Raw genomic sequence first — 16,067 nt, forward strand, 5'->3', positions numbered from 1 at the left:
CCAGCTGGCTGAAGCCCGGCTGACTAACGCAGGTTTCTGGGGTTTTGTTTAGCTTCTATATTTGCAACATAGTTGCTTAGAGTTGCAGCTGAGAGGCCAGCAAGTCAGGTGGGGAACGTTGGAGTCCGCAGTCACTGGAGCAAGCAAGCCTCCCTGTTCGCTTCAGTGCATGGCTGCCAGCCGTCATCTTGGCTGGCAGTTAATTTGCATATCGCCCTGATTAGCCAATGGGAAGGGTAGCAGATGTACGGCTAATTACCATGTTTCTCTTTTATTAGATAGGATTGATTATTATTCCAGAATAATAATCAATATATGTTCACTGATAGGATATAGTCATAAAATCCCATGATTTACATACTTGAATAGTTTTACCATTCTATCCGTCATGCATCAGAAAATACAGAGTTTAATTCTGGAGCCCAGGCATATACAAAACAAGATCTAATGGGTAAAGTAGAACTTGGGTATAAGAAATAATCATCTAAAAAAGTTAACTGCATATTTTGGCAAGGAGTTTGGAACAACCAAACCAAACCAAAGAATGTACATTTGGGTGGTGTTTCCCTGAATATTTAAAAGTAATCGCTTGGTAAACACACAATCGATATACAGATGATATATTATAGAATTGTACACTTGAAACCTATATAGCCTGGTTGTGGTTGAGTGTCGACCTATGAACAAGGGAGTCAGAGGTTTGATTCCCAGTCAGGGCATATGCCCAGGTTGTTGGCTCAATCCCTGATTATACAGGAGGCAGCCAATCAGTGGTTCTCTCTCATCATTGATGTTTCTATCTCTCTCTCTACCTCTCCCTTTCTCTTTGAAATCAATAACAGTATATTTCAAAAAAAGAAAACTATATAATTGTATTAACTAGTATCACCCCAATAAATTTAATAAAATATAAATTCTTAAAAAGTAATGTCTTCGTGACTCTGTGACCATGGATATCCTGAGTTGCTTCAGAATTTAGTGGTTTTGTTGCAGTTTTCTATTACACTTGGTGCCTAGGAATCTTCTTTACGCTTCATTTTCTCTTTGCATCCAAACCACAAGCCTCACAAAATGCCAGTAAGACCTTCAAGTGAAAGTTAAACATTTCATGGTAGAAATTGTCAAAGCTATTTATTTTACACATAGCAGTAAAGTTGAGGAAGGCTGTCTCATAGATAACTGAATTTTAGAATTTTTAGAGCCAGAATGATTCAGCCCAATACTCTTTTTTTCTGACAATTAATGATTTTATTATTTTGTATTTTTTATACATTTTTAATTAAATATATTGGGGTGGCATTGATTAATAAGATTATATAGGTGTCAAGCATACATTTCTATGAATACATGATCTGTATATTGCATTGCATGCCCGCCACCCAAAGTCAAATAATCTTCCTTCACCAATAGTCTTAATTATAGAGATGAGGAAATACCCACAACTGATTTTTTTCAAGGCCCCAAAACTAATTAGTGCCAGAGTTAAAGGATCAGAGAAACATGCTAGTCTAAGAGAAAGGTATAGGCAAAGTCCAGACTAAGTAAGGCACAAGCCTAGTCAGGGCATGGGAGTAAGCCAGCACTACCAGACCTTAGATCTGATGATAAGAAAATGTGGGAGGTGAAAAAGAGGTAAGTTACAAACAAACTGTAGTGGGTTTTGGATGTGCAAGCAGGGAACTTGCACTTTAGTATAACATGAGGGAGTCATTGAAAGATTTCTGTGAAAAAAGTCATAATATTGGAATTATGTTGGTCACAATGTATTAAATGGGTTTGAGAGGGCAGAATGTTGGATTTAGTAGTACAAATTATGAGGAGGTATAATACTGAACTATAGAAGTTGAAATAGAAAGGAAATGATGGATGCAACACATACAATGGAAGCAGAATAAAATCCTCCTCAAAACCCCATGAAAAGCAGACCTTGAAAATTTCTCATTCCAGTAGATTTGGCAAAAGGGGGCAGGCAGCTGCTTTCTTCTAGGCTTTTAGCCAAAAAATTGACTATGGATACAATGAATAGTACCAATCAGCCTTCCCTGAAATAAAGGTGTAATATTTCAAGTTGCCCTTAGGTCTGGGGAATGTACTTCTTCCCTTTATTCTTTCTACGATCACTTTATTCCAAGCTTTTTTCATCTCTTAGATTCACACCTTTCCTCCCAGTCTAGGTTCCTGAACCCCAATATATGACTCGAGTATGCACACCCAGCAAATAGTTTTGTGGTAGGTCACCTGCTGAGTTTTTCTATTTATTCCTACTAAAGCCTTAGAGATCAGATTGAGCAGTGTATTCTCCTAAAACATTTACCATATTACTCTTGAAACTGCCGCCTTATTTGCTCATGAATCTGGATTTCCCCCCTTAAATGAGAATTAACCCAGTGAAAAATAAAATAGTACCTGATATTTATGGGATATGTTTTCCCAAGAAGCTCACAGATCTTTTCCAGCTATATTCTGCTGGAAAGAGGAAAATAATGAAAATATCTTTACTTGGAATTTAAGAAAACAGATAGTCAGGAAGGAAAAATTTGCTGTCAGGATTCTTGGCGAATCTGCCACAGTATCAGAAAAAAAGAACCCAGCTTCTCACCTTTGGTCCACGGCCTATAGCTTCACTAAAAATAGATGAGGAAGATCATTACTGGGAGGCCTTAGGGGATGAAGGAGGCTCATTGCTCTGACTGGAAAGTGATGTCTTTGCAAGAGAAGGATCATGATCATAAATATAAAGCAGTTATGAAAAATGAGCCTCTCTTTTGGCAATTCTTTACAGATAGCTGCTACTTTTTCCCAAATAACAAGTTAGAAGAATCAAGTTTTCTCCTACCTTTATAGAAATTTGAGAGGCAGCAGTACTTTCACTGCAGTGGTAGGTCTTTCTAAGATGGTATACATCTAGCGCTACCTGCACATGTTGATTAATTAAGATTTGTACAGTCTCCCTTGTAATGGAGAAAAATGTTTATAGTGAATTTAGAAGATAACTTAAGCTGGATAATTAAACATTCAAAATTTTGTTCTTTCCTTGAATTGTCTGTTAAATTCTAATAAAGCAAAATACGTATTTACATAATCTGATGGTTATAATTTTATTGAGCCCATATTTTTTATTGTCTATGTGATATTTAATGCCCAGATGTGCAGACAGATGCCAAAATGTAGACTGTATACCCATGAATTTTATGGGTGCCAAAACTTGCTGCAGTATATTGCTTTCCATTATATTGGGGCTCTTAAGCTTGAGACTTATATAAGACAACAAAGGACTTAATCGAGAATCAATGGACTGACCATAAGCAATTGGAGTGCTATTTATATGTCATATTACATAGTTAACTTGAAAAAGTTATATTTATAAACTATAAATTTAAAATAGTAGAGATCTGTTTTTGATTTATTCTTTATTTCCCTGGTGTCTCTGTCCATTGGTTATGCTTATGATTTATTCTTTATTAAGAACTGATGAAGCTGTTGTTGAATGGCCTAAGAGAACTGTCTCTATTCTGGCCAAGATTTCTCTCCTTTCCTATTCATCCTCTGTGAATTCTGTTCTCTTCTAATCCCACATTGGTTGGTGAGAAATGAGACTTCCTATGGTGAAATTATTCATTATTATTTGTTGCTATTATTCGTTGTCAATCTACAAGGACTCGAAGTCCACACTTGACCTACAATTACATAGTTTCAACTATCTTTTATTGGCCTCTTATGATGCTTTCTTCCTTTATTATATTGTGGTAATGTGTCCATGTTATGTGAGATTGTCAACGATTTATATTGGTCTTGTAGAATTACTCTCCATTAGATTAACTTGAACAGACTTTGATTATGTCTTGTTTACCTTGAAAGAGTGAGGTGAGTTATTTCTGTAGCTTTTGTCAAGATGAGTGAATTACTGAGTTCTCCCACCCAATAAAGGCTACTTCCCACATCTTCCTAGCAACAGTTAGACAGAACCCCTGGCTACAGAAGCCTAGAATTTGTTAACCTAAACATATATATATATACACTCTTACCTTGGTTTTTACTCAATCTCTAACACCTCTTTATTTTTTTTATTAGGAATATGTCTTTCCTTATTATATAATAACTATTATTTATACAATTAAACTATATTGAGAAAAATAATCAGGTGAAGATGTGTGCATTTTTTTAAAAGAAGTCACCCAAAATAATGAAATGAAACAGAGAAGTGAGTTTGAGCCTTCACTCAATTTTTGGCCCTTAAGACTAAGGCTTACATAAAAAATAATTATTTCTCTATTTTACTATCACACATTTATGGCTGACCAAATAGTGTTGTTGATTTTTTCCATGATGCTCTTCATAGCAACTTCTAAACATATCTTCCTCAACCTTGAGATACATTGTTTTAACTTCTCTTGAATGGTTTAAATGAGGCTTTTCTGGAAATACGGTGCTGCATTAGATGATCTCTAAAAATGTTACTAGAGATGATCATTTTAAAACTTGCAACACAGAGTGAGCTTATAGGATACAATGAAATAATACCAATCCCAGATCAAGTAAATCTATATCTAGCATTAATTGTTTCTGCATAACAATTGCCTCAAAAAGTATCACCTATTATTCGCTTTCTATCTATAGAGTCAAGAAAATGTGTTTTGCTGGATGATTCTGTCTGGGGGTCTCATGCTGGGGATGCCTGCTTCTCAGATGGTTCACTGAAGTGGCTGGGAGGGTGCTGCTGGCTGTTCACAGGAGGCCTCAGATCTTACCACAGAGACCTCTTCATAGAGCTGTGTGAGTGTTCTCATTACTTAGTGGCTGGATTCCCCCTGAGCAAGTGATCCAAGGGGGCATATCAGAGGTGCCGATGTTTTTCACAACTCAGTCTTGTATGTACATCATTTTCACCAGATTCTATCACCTTGCACATACAGTGAGGAGAGGACCAGACAAGGGTATGTATTTTGAATGTAGAGATAAATAGATCTATCTATATAACTATATGCGTGTATGTGTGTGTATCCCATATATATTAGGTACTTCTTTTAACATTTTCAAAATTACATTATTAAAAGTATAATTAAAATAACATTTGCCCTGTATTATTGCAGGGGACTCACTTCTTATAGCTTAATACAACCTTTTTATTTAAATTAAGGCATTCTAATTCTTCTTCTTCTAACTTTCTGCACCATGATCACGCAAATTAGAAGGTTAATGTCACTAAAATTATTTTGATTGTCAAGATTTGAGTCTGAAGATTAATTCAAGTGACCACATAGCTTCAACCTGGAGTATAATTTGTCAGTATAATTAATTCTTTCAATCTAGAACTTCACTACATTAAGCAAATGCTAGTGAACTACACAATTTAATTCATGTTCAAAAGATGCCTAATTGACATAAAAAGTGGCTTAGGAAGCAGGAGATTTGGGCTCAGTAAAATATTTGCTCTGTGCTCTATACTAGTCCTTCTCAAACAGATCACTTTGGAATATTGTTAAAATGCAGATTCTGGGTCAATAGATCTGGAGCGTGGCCTGAGACTCTGCATTTCTAACAAGATCCAAGGTGTTGGTGTTACTGTTCCTCTTACCATATGTTTAGTGGTAATGTTGTAAACAGTAGGCATTCCTTTGAAACAATTTATATTTTAGCAATATTTGCTTGTTATACAGAATTCAGAAGACCAGGGTTTCCTAATTTAGCCTTATATCTAAACCATTCCAGAGTTTAAAAAAATTATTTTCTGTACATGTCCCACCCTCTGCCCTTAAAAATTTCTTCTCAAATAGATTTTTTTTAGGATGTGATTTCTTATTTCTAACCTCGTATATTTTTAAGAGGAAAAAAAGCAATTTCATAGTGTTAGGACATGTGTTAGATATTTAGTGAATGTTTTTGAGTTATAACATAATGTTTTCATATACTTACACATATTTTGATTTAACCCTCACTTTTTCCTCTTCAGGCTGAAATATCTTAGAACCTAATTATTGCATTTTCCCCATTACTCTACATTCACTCTTTGACTCTTGTGTCATTCCTGCCTCTATTCAATGCCATGTCATGGGTCAGACTGTATATCTTCTAAATGTCTGAAGCAGTTCTTGCTTTATAACATAACATAACATACTCTAATTGTTTTTATCCATAGCCTGGTGCTTACGGACATAATTATGGTTAGAGCCATTACTGGTAGACTATATTTTATTTTAGGAAATTTTCTTACTTTAAACATAATTATAAGTCACTTTCTGAATATGTCACTCTGGTAAGTCAGGATTCTTAATTATAGGTAACAAAATCTGACTGCCTACCTAAGGAAAAAAATAGAGTATTGGGAAGATTAGAGCAATTCAGAGTCTGAGAGAGAGGAACACTTTGGCCTACATAAAACTGACTGACTTTTAACTATTCCTATGTCACCTATTGAGAAATCAAAGCTCTCAACTGGCAGAATTTAAGTCACATATCTGCCTTTCTGACTTCTCATAGCAATGAAAGAGACTGTGGGGATGGGCGCTGCCTCTGTCAAGTCTACCTCCAGTGGAGAAATACTCTCATACAGGAAATCAAGATGCTAATAGAAAGAGTGACAAAAATAGTCAAAGTTGAATTGAAAGTTTAAAAAGTAAAATGTTCACTATCTTCAGGTTAGGTATAGCCTTAAAATGGCATCCTTTTTGTGCCCTTGCTTGAAGATTATCTTGGGTTCCCTCATTCACACTGGGATAACAACTGACTTCTAACACTAGCCTCAGATACCTAATTTCTCGCCATTTATTGCCTTTCTGGCAAAAAATTGTCTCCTAGAGGCAGAACAGGAAAATGAGCAGCTCAGATTTGAAAAGGAAGATGCTACAGAGCAGTTACTCCTCATAAGAATCTTCTACACCCAAAAGAGGTCACAATCTTCAAACTATTATTTTCACATACTCATATAAGTCATAAATTACTGTTCTGGGAGAAAAAAGAGCTGACTCAATGCTTAATTTAAAATAGGTATTCATAGGCAAGTGTCACTAATACCTAAGGGAAGTATGGAGAAGTATATGCTGATTTTAAGAAAAATCCAAATATCTATCAAAGTAGGTTAAACTAACTTGAATATGGGCTTTTTGTCTGATATGTTGCAATGAGCTTGCCAAACTCAAGGTTAAAGGGATAGCCCTCCACAAGGTTTCCCTCACTTCAGAAACCAGCCACAAGTTTGGAGGGGAGGTGCCTGTCAGCTACCCTTAATTCTGACCAGCTAGATATAAATTTGGGAGTTCTCACCACCTTCTCAGGTTTGATAATTGGCTAAAATGGATCACAGAATTCAGGAAAATGCTATATTTGTAGCTTCATTTTACTATAGCAAAGGATATAAATCAGAACCAGCCAAAAAGAGAGACACATAGGGTGAGGTCTTAGGGGGTTCCCAACATGAAGTGCCTGTCCTCAGAAAGCATCAGTCTCCCAGCACATCGATGGACACAACCCTCAGAGGATAGCCAACCGGGGGAGTTCACCTGAGCTTCCTCGTTTGGTTTTCACTGGGTTCTTTATGTAGGCACCATTAATTGAATCATTGGCCATGTGGTTCAACTCAATCTGCTGCCCTCTTTCCCTCCCCACAGGTTGATATCAGATGGTACAATGCCCCAACCATCTGATCTGGTTTATCTTTCTGACATGGCCTGCCCCTCATTCTGAGTCATCCATCAGCAACAATAACATGTTAGTACCAACAGGGGAGGGGCTCTCCATGAGTCAACTTATTAGCATAAAATATCAGGTGTTGTCCTAGGAGGACACCAGGAATAATGAAGACAATCTAATCACTCGGGAAATTCTTCCTGGGATCCAGGGACAAAGGCCAGTTAAATTCTTTATGACGGGCATGTCTCTGACTGCTTTAACATAGACAGTATTTCCATGATTTAAACCATAGTTCAAATGCTCTGGAAAAACTTCAGCAGAATTGTTGAATGGGTCTCTGGAATTTGTGCATGGAGGCTTATATTAGCTATTAACTATTAAGACATCTTTCAATGATGGAGAAAAACTGCTAAGATTACTCTGTACAGATAATTGAACAAAAATAATGTATTCTTTGTTTTCTGTAAAATAAATAAATGGAAAATGCTACTCTGCTTTGTAAGAATTTAGACAGGCAAGGAACAAACATGCACTATAAAAACTGAATGAGGAACCAGCTAGAACAATCTAGAAACCAACAATAGCATCTTATATAATGAAGACCATACACAGATTTTCTGCTGCATAATAAAAAGCATCTATTACTGAAAATCCTGTCACAGTATGGAAAGATAAATTTGAGTAAACTGGGATAATGGCAAATATTTTAACCTTTTAATCTGATTTTTTTAAAGCCTGGAAGCAGCTCTATTAGTAGTTGTTTTTGTTATCGCCAAAAATAAATGGCAGCTTAAACCTAAATGCTAAATTTTCAAATCTTAGTGTTAATGTGAACTCAGAAAAGGTGAGCTCATTTTGTTCTGAAGTCACACTGTCACCTAGTGGTTTCTCACATACAAAATGTGAGCAAAACTGATTACTTCATTTGAACATTTTATTCATTCACGTATACAAAATAGCTAAAAAATGGACTATTCTGTCTTTTAATATCCGAAAGATGTTTTATACTTTTAAGTAATTTCTCTGGGCTTTGGATACCATTATAACTAATTCATAAATTACTTTTATTGGAGCACATGGTTTCCTCTCACAGACACATGCAGAGTACGAAAAATAGTTAATAATGGACATTATGTTACAGTGGAATATTTGGTAAATTTACCTGGTTCTCCTAAATTTTACCAGACTGGTTGTATAAACCAACTCCAATTATTGTGCCAAAGTTTTCTACAGTTTTTGGCTTAAGAAAATACTGTTATTCTGTAACTAACAACCTCTTAGTTCTTCTTCACTTTTTTTTCTGCTTTCAGTTGGCTTCTCTTTGTTCCTTCCTCCAAAAGGAACAAGGGCACCTAAGTGCTGTGCATAAAGTGGATTCTTTATATTCTTTGCTTTTCTAATTGTTGGGCAAGAGTCATAGGATGTTTACAATGTAGGTTAAAAACGTGTCCTCTGTATCCTGTGTTTTACTGGCACCAAGCAAAGTTGTGAGGTCAGTGAAGATTGATGTGGCTAAGTCTCCCAGGCCAGTCACAACTCTTGCTTCATGCCCTAAAAGTTCCTTCTGCCACACAGCTGGACTTTCTTACTGCAGCCTCCCTTCCCCCAAACTCCCAAGTACTAGTATATGGAAGAGGATCCACCCTATATTTCATCCTCTAAAGGAGGTGGTTAACTAGCTAATCTAAAGAACTCATCTAAGTGGGTAACAGCTAGAGAAATAGTGGCAGAGAGGATGCAGAATTTCACTGGGACTTGGGAGAGCACAACATATGATCATCAATGGTGACTTGGAAGAACATAAGGTTTCATTAAAACACAATCACAGTTGATTCATGGTATTTAGTCTTTGTTGTTTATAAAAATTACCATCATTTCATTGTTATCATACCATAGTTTCTAATTCCTCTTCTGTAAAATTCCACAGAAGCCATAGCTGGTTTGGCTCAGTGGATAGTGTCGGCCTGCGACTGAAGGGTCCAGGGTTAGGTTCTGGTCAAGGGTACATGCCCCGGTTACAGGCTCCATCCCCAGTGGGGGGGGTGTGTGCAGGAAGCAGCCGATCAATGATTCTCTCTCATCCCTGATGTTTCTATCTCTCTCTCCCTCTTCCCTCTTCTCTGAAATCAATGAAAATATATTTTTAAAAAATAATATAAATAAAATTCCATAGAAAATGTTGGCTTGGGTTTACAGAAAAGAAAAAAATATATAATAAGTTGTAATGTAGAATTCAAAAGAAATGATGAAAATTATTTCAAGATCAGGATACATAATTAAAATAAAAGTGGTCCTTAGCTAAATGTCACAGCCCTAAACTCAGAGAATAATAATTAAAATGATTATTTTTCTACAAACAAATTAAGAAACTTGTCTTGCTCAGAATAGTTTTTACCAAACTCACATGAAAAATCCATTAACTTTGTTTCATTTAGAAGAAGAAATATTAGATTCCATTTTTAATATCAATTAGATGGCTTTTTTCTTTTCCTTTTGTGTTTAAAATAAGAGTCCAGAAAATATCTATGAAGGTCTTTGGTGTGCAGTTCTTGGCATTTTAAAGTAGTCTGTAGAACTTCTGGGCTTACTGGGAGAATCAGAGCATACCTTATTATAGTGAATTCTAAATCAACTTTAAAAATAGATCAAAATACACCTATAACTTGCTGTAATGTTCATGGAAATCAATTTATCTACAGGGTGATTGTCCAAGGATTTGGTGCATCTGTACACATCTGTCTGCTCATTGGAAGAAACTATTTTCATGTAACTAAACAACTGAGAAAAATGTCAATAGCTGACAGAGATCACACAGCAGGGAGCATAAACTCTATTTTTCCAGTAATGTTTATGTTCTGATACTTAATGGAATCCTAGAAAAAAATTACAGTTGTAAGGGATGTAATAAATACAACATGGGGTTGATTAGGAATCCTTGATTTTAGAGTTTCATGATGGCTGTCTCAAACACTCAAAACATATTGGAAATCCAGCTGACTCTAACTTGATCTAGATGTGAAGGGAGAGGTGAATGTTATAGGATTCAGAAACTTTCTCTGGGGAAAAATGTTGTGCACTATGGATACAAGTTAAGCAAATACATATCAACTAAGCATTGAAAAATAGTAGCATTATTTATGGTAAAATTATATTTTTGAATGGACAGTTAAGGGAATCACTTTTGCCCAGAATATGTTTAATAGCACATTCATGCACAATACCCACAGACAAATCTACAAAAGTAACAGAAATGATCACTTGTCTCCTAGGACAAAGTTCTCCTATGATCCCAGGGAAAAAAGTACAAAAATACCAATCTCATACGGAAGTATACCAAACATTCAGGTGTTCTATGTTTTGAAAGAGAATGTAAATATCTTCTCTGAGTTATTAAAAAAAATTTTAAAGCCACTCATCCCACATATCATCCCAGAAAACAATGTTGACTTTTAAAAATTTTAATTAGATAAAATATCCAGTGAGTTATGGTGGGCTAAGAGCAGGTTTTGCATTTCAAAAAAATTCAGAAATGTGAAACATGATTACTTTGTAGGGATCAAATCAGGTAAATGGTAAATTACTACCCTTTCTCCCTAATGAGATACAAATAAAAATATTCAGAGTCTGCTTACACTAGGTCATTGCAGGTTAGATGAGCATGGCGTTGACAGTCATACCACTATTTAATACTGTAAACTGTGGGCAGCAGTGAAGATGTGAGACATGAAGCGTGCTCATTAGCTACAGAGACGTCTCCCCATGAGAACCATGAAAGCAGAGCCCTGTAACAATGAGTATTTGTTGTTGACTGAGTGCTGGGAGACAAAGTGTGGCAAAGATAGGATTGCAATGTATTTTTACAGCACGTACCTACCTACTTGCAGAACAGTAATATTTTATCTCTTATTTGATCTTATTTCATTAAGTGTGTGTGTGTGTGTGTGTGTGTGTGTGTGTGTGTACACAGAGTCCAGTCCTTTATGTGCCAGGTACTATTCTGAATGTTTTCCATGAATGCATTTACTGGTAAGACAAGTATGTGTATTTAAATAATACACCACAAATAACTGCTACCAAAATTTCATGAACCAGGAGAACTCTGGTGCTCTGCCCTGAATATTACAAACTGCAGGCTGGGTTGTCAGGATCCTGATTATGACTATTATTAAAGCCTTAATGTAAATCAGTACAACATGCTCTCTGTCAAGTATTCAATCTCTCTGTCAGTTGGGGTCCAATCAGAAACCACTTGTTATTTTAACAGGAAAAATTTAATATAAATAAGTTTGAACTAAGTATTTAAAATGAAAAGACAGACAAGACAAGACTAACATATGAAAGTAGAAACTATATAGGAACCAGCTACCCCTGTACAGCTAAGGGAAGAAGAAATAGGAATTTTTAAAATCTAAAGCTCAAATCTCTGAGTGTTGCCAACTAGTGCTGATGACTCTGGGGGGAGACCTGAAGCTGGCTTTTTAAAGTGTGTGTGGCGGGGGTGGGGGACAGAAGCTCGAAATTGCTGCCGCCAGAGTGAAGAAGTGTGCCTGAGGTGACACACAGGAAATGGGAAGAAAAGAGCAAGACTGCAAAGACCCAGCCAGGTATACTCCCTCCCTAACACTCCAGCCTCCCAGGTTCCCTCTAGAGCCCCTTACACAGCTGTCGGTGTGGCAAATGCTGAGTCCCAGCCCTAAAATCCAACTCTGAGAACAGTGGATTTGAAACAGGAAAAGTACCTTCATAACAGCACGGTGTCTTTCCACATAGGAGAGCATTCCTTCTCTCTAACCTGGGTCTCTTCTATTAAAATTTAACCCCATGTGTTCAGATTCAGAGCCTCTTTAATATTGTCACTTATTAATCCCTGGAAACATGAATTAAGGTGTGCTTAACATCTTAATTGGTGTATTTTGTATCACTTGCACAACATATATTGTGTTCGCAACATATACTAGTTAAAAGAATGAATGTGTAAAAGTATATTCCTGGCATAGCTCTGACTCCTTAATTGTCTTTAAACAATGATTTTTTTTATCCCTTTCCAATCAGTGAGCCACAGTATAAATATTTATACCATAAAAACTATAGCAAAATATGAATGTTAAATGTCCCAAGTTCTTTTACTTCGTTAAGACAGTTAAAATAGATTTTGCTTATTTGTCTCTTAGCCCCCAGAGGGACACAGGGAAAGAAATTAAAACTCTCCTTGATTTCCTTCACCATAGAATCTACCTTCCTGAAACCCCAGTAGCTTCAAGCTGCTTTTTGGAGTCTCTATTTTGCACAAAAAAATATAGGTGTGCTAACAGCCTGTGTACAGAAGGAGATGAGAATTTATCTTCTTTTTTCTTGTTTCTGGCTTCATGTTCCTCAATTCATCCTCAGTCTCCCTTGGGTGCTGTTGTTCTGTCCAGGTGCAAGGCATTCAACCAGGGGCAGTAAATGAGTTATTATAGAAATAGTCCTATTAAAGTATTTTGAAAAGATAAGATCTAATATCGATAAAATTTTATTCACTTTACCTACTTACATGCTTTGTTTTCTACTTAGAGTAACATTCGTTGTGTAATCACTGAATACAGAGCTTGGCAAAAGTAGGTTTACAATTATTCATATGTAAAAAGACATGCGGGTTATGATTATTACAATAGCTTTTATTAACTCAAAGAATGTCACAATGCAACGGTAAACCTACTTTTGCCTGTATTTATTCTTTACCAAAAGCAGATGATACAAACTTGAGTATAAAACAAGAAGAAAGAACGGACTCACTGAAACAGTGGCCTTTAAAAAACCCTTTTTCTCAAACATTTGAAAGAATGATATAAAAATCCATTGTTTTCATGGCAATTATCCAAGTCTTTCTCAGATATATTTGAGGATATTATTTTATAAACACTTTAGAAGTGGGGATCTTTTTGTAGGAAATCTCTTTAAATGGTAGAAAAAACAATCCATCTCTGAAGAACAATATGTATAAACACAGCTTAATGCATTATGTAGTCAATCTAGTATTTAAACATAGTCATCCATTTCATTTTACAAACCGTATGTTTTACTGCTTTTCCTGACAGTAATTGTGTTATTAGGAGATTATGGAGGAGTGTATTTGTCATTTGTTTATGACCTTTTGGGGGGTTCACCAGAAGTATGCTGGTGCAATAAAGACCAATTTCTGCTCATGAGGCTGTTTACAGTGTAAGAAGAAATGGAAGTTCAAAGTCATGGTAGTCTAATCTCATGGGCAGTCCCATGATTTTCAATATCAAGTGCATTCACTTTATTCAAGGTACTATGCCGTTAGGATTTAAAAAGCAAAATGAAAATTTAGCTGTAAAATTTAAAACTGATTCAAAATCATCGTTGTCCTGGGCACTCTAGGATGTTGAGCAGCTTTCCTGGCCTTCACCCACTGGATCCCAGTTGCACCTCTCAAGTTATCACATCAAAAATGTATCCTAAGGAAAAAAATTCTCTCCCAGTTGAGAACCACTGCCTTAGATCTTGACTATTTTCTTTCCATATTTTCTATCTGTCCTGTCCCCCATTGCGGCCCATTATAGTACATAGGGATCAAATAATCTTCTTTCTAAATTATTCATTAGGTTGCTTACTCTAGCAGATTGACCCAGGGTTAATCACAAGGCAAGACCTAGTTTAGAGACAGAGATAACTCTTGGTAGAAATGATGGTTGCCTGGTTATTTAAATTATGCCAGGCTTTCATATGCTCTGTATTAAACATCTGGTACTTAAAGCTGTTTGTTCTGAGAATGGTGACAGAGCAAACTAAATCATTTAGTAAGAGTTAATGTTGTTAATTTTCATTATAATCTTATATTTTAATAAAATTAACACTTTATTAATGACAGTATTTGTGTCTTTCATCCCATTTACTATATAACTATTTGCTATTTAATAATACAGTACAGTAATTTAATAATATAATAATATATAATTTATATTTGGTTATATAATTGTTTAATAATAATTATAAATTAAATACTCAAAAAAGCTAACAGTTGACATCACTTTTATTCATTATAAGTCAATGTTGTTAAATATCAGATAGTATATATGGATCCCTCCTTTATATATTTGGTATATACAATTATATCTTTAGTCACGTGGATGTAAATTCTTAAGAACTCATTATAAATGTTATGCCATTTAAAAATATCAAAACATAGGGGTGTCAGTTTTGAGTGGAAAAAATTACTGATTGCAGAAATGACAGTGAGGCCAGCAAAACCCTGATGTACTTTCAGAACTGTACTTAGGACAATGGTCCTGCTTTGAGCTAATGTCTTAGGAGAGAATAGTAGAAGTATCACCAGACATATAAACCCAGTCATTTATTAACAACTTTTCTAATATTTTAGATAATTCAAGTTATGACTAAGAAATGAAACAATAATCAGGTCAAAAAGATAAGTTCTTATCATGCCTAGCAAAAGAAATTTTAATTTAGGAGAAGTGAAGGAATATTAATACTACAAAATAATTAGTACCCTTATATTAGGAAGATACACAATCTTTAATAACCAGAAACTCATCAATCCTCATATAAATAAGTAACATTTTTTTTATTAGTTAATGTATTACAAATGTGTCCTCATTCCTCCCCATTAACCCCCAACCTCCCCCCCCCCATAAGTAACATTTAATAAATGCAACCATGATTGAAAATGGAACCGTCAGGTCTTTGATTTTGTTAATATATAAAATAAAATTTAACTCTAAATGCAATTTTTTTTGTTGTAGTTAAGAAGGACTTGGGCTTCCAGTAGGAAATAAATGAAAACAAATGTTATGAAAGTGCTAACCCAAATAAGTTTGTATAACTTATTTCCTGTTTTTGTCACCAAAATCTTTTTAAAGCTGTAACTTCAGTAAGTAACTTGACTTATTAATCAGGAAAAAGTGGCAGGCAGGATGTAGCTAGAATTGATCAAAGCATAAGACAAGATAACACACAATACATTGTTAGGGTATTTTAAAAATATATTAGCAACTGTTTGAACCCTTTTAACTAAGATATTGACTAATTAAATGATAATGATTTGGAGGCAGTTATCAGATGTTGTGTAACAGTACCTAGCCCTGTCCTATTTAACATTTAAATCAACAATTTACATAAGGAGAAACCAAGATGGCGGCATAGGAAAACACCCGAAATTGCTGCCTCCAACAACAACTTCAAAAATACAACTAAAAGACAGAACGGTTATCATCCAGAACCACAGGAAGGCTGGCTGAGTGGAAATTCTACAACTAGAAGGAAAGAGAAGAGCACACAGACTCAGAGGAGCTACGAAAGTAAAGTGCAGAGGTACGGAGGCTCCGGCGCGCGCGGAAAGGGGCGGGCACCTGAGGACGCGGCTGTCTTTTTGAATCGGGAGGGAGTCACAAGCTCCCGACTGCTCTGAACTCCGGTTC

The sequence above is a fragment of the Myotis brandtii genome, unplaced genomic scaffold, assembly GCF_000412655.1.
Source record: "Myotis brandtii unplaced genomic scaffold, ASM41265v1 scaffold344, whole genome shotgun sequence".
Lineage (NCBI taxonomy): Eukaryota > Metazoa > Chordata > Mammalia > Chiroptera > Vespertilionidae > Myotis > Myotis brandtii.